The following is a 2,036-nucleotide window of genomic DNA, read 5'->3' on the forward strand; positions in this document are numbered from 1 at the left end:
CTGAGCCATTCACTCTGAGCCAAAGAAAACATAAATACGTTCTTTCTTAGAAGGTAGAATTTTGTGAAGCACTGTAAATTGTTTTGTGATGGATGAATTCTAGGAAAACACAGTGGCTCTGTTAAAACAATAAAAAAAAAACCAGTATCCAAGTATAGAAATACACCCTAGGGTGCACAGAACATTATGTTTGGAAGTTAGTGGGTCTTACCTTTCTATGTATGGCACAACATGTGACTATAAAGTACCAATGAATTTGAAAGATGCCAGCCTGTTTAACTACAGATGTGCCCAAAATAAAGTGTCATGTGGTCAAAGAAGTTTGGATAACACATGATTGTTTTAAAAACTATATAAAATTCTCACAAGTCTTAGAAAAGTGTATGACTTATATAAATATTTAGTGATTACTTTGATTCATTATAAATTATTCATATTATTTTTATTCCAGTACAGCATTAACTATTCTAAAATAGTTTAAGTAAGATAAGTGATAAGATATTATTTTTTATTAAGAACAATACAAATAGTGGGAGCCATAGCATTTATTAGTATTTTCCACAGATTATTCTTTTCTTTCAAGGAAAGACTAATATAAACTAATAAAGGCAATAGATAATTTAAAATTTAAGGATTTAAATAAAACTAAGTACATTATGTACTGATAATTTTGGACTTACAAATAATGTTTTGTACAAAACAAACAATTTTAATTACTGGTATACACTAAAAAAGTTACCAAAGTTACCAGCTTTATTAGGAAAAAGAAGACAGTTGTTACTGAAGCTTTTTAAACATTTTTTTATCAAAATGATAAATATTTTTCTCCTTAAATTTCTAATATTGACTCTTAAAATTTTTTTCTGTGAATATTGGTTACTTGTGAATATTTTACTCACATACTGTTATGCTTTCTATGTTAAAAAAGTAGGAAGTTCAAAAAACTGAGGTGTGCAGGTAGAAACAGAATATATGAATAAGTGTTATATTTAGTAAATATAACTAAATTATTTACTTTATATATTGACACATATTGCATATTTGTATATAATAAATATAGTTGATTCTAAAATATAAATAATAGAGTAATGTATAACATAGATATATGAATACACATATAATGTAGAAAATATATGTACTTTTTTAAAATTCTCTTTTCACAGGACCGGAGAGATAGCATGGAGGTAATGTGTTTGCCTTGCATGCAGAAGGTCGTTGGTTCTAATCCTGGCATCCCATATGGTCCCCTGAGCCCACCAGGAGCGATTTCTGAGTATAGAGCCAGGAGGAACCCCTGAGCGCTGCCAGGTGTGACTCAAAAAACAACCCAAAAAAAATCTCTTTTCATATTTATCTTGTTGGATATACCAGTAATGATAGTGCTTAGGGTACACTATGCACAGTACTGGAACTAAATCTGACTATAAAATGCCCAAGATCAAGCACATGCAAGGCACTCCTGATCCAAACTCCTATTACTGGCTAATTTTTATTTTACCCTACCTCTACATGCTGTGATAAATCAAAAAAAATAACAATATTTAGTAATTTTTACAATATTTATGATTGTGGATAAAAATAGATATATTTGTCCCCCAATTCACAATACAGACTAGGCAAAGAACCTGGGTTGAGGTGTATATGGGGTGCATTTATTGTACCTCCTCTTTCTATATAGTCAGTGTAAAGAACACAGCCTGTGGTAAGAATTGGGAGGCCTTATCTTTCCTTTTCTTTTTTTTTTGATTTTTTAATATATATAATATATATATACAATCCTTCACCAGTGCAACATCCCCATGACCAATATCCCAAGTGTCCTTCCTCCCCACCTCACACAGGCCTGTACTCTAGACAGGTTTTCTACTGCCCTCATTCAGTCACATTTTATGATAGTTCTCAATGTAATTATTTCTGTGACTGCACAAATGATCCCTGTGATGAGCTTCATGTCAGGAGTGGACCCTCCAGCCCTCCTCGATTTGTCTCTGAGAATCATTACACAAATGTTTTTCATTTTTCTCAAAACCCATAGA

At 31.6% G+C, this 2,036-nt stretch overlaps 1 non-coding gene across 1 annotated transcript; it reads right to left on the reverse strand.

Moving 5' to 3' along the window:
* Window positions 1-1,586: 1,586 nt before the first annotated feature.
* On the reverse strand, window positions 1,587-1,719 carry LOC126007803 (small nucleolar RNA SNORA51). The gene has a single exon (XR_007495285.1). It is a non-coding gene; the product is annotated as a small nucleolar RNA SNORA51 (small nucleolar RNA).
* Window positions 1,720-2,036: the final 317 nt, after the last annotated feature.

This window comes from Suncus etruscus, chromosome 4, assembly GCF_024139225.1.
Source record: "Suncus etruscus isolate mSunEtr1 chromosome 4, mSunEtr1.pri.cur, whole genome shotgun sequence".
NCBI classification, from domain to species: Eukaryota; Metazoa; Chordata; class Mammalia; order Eulipotyphla; family Soricidae; genus Suncus; species Suncus etruscus.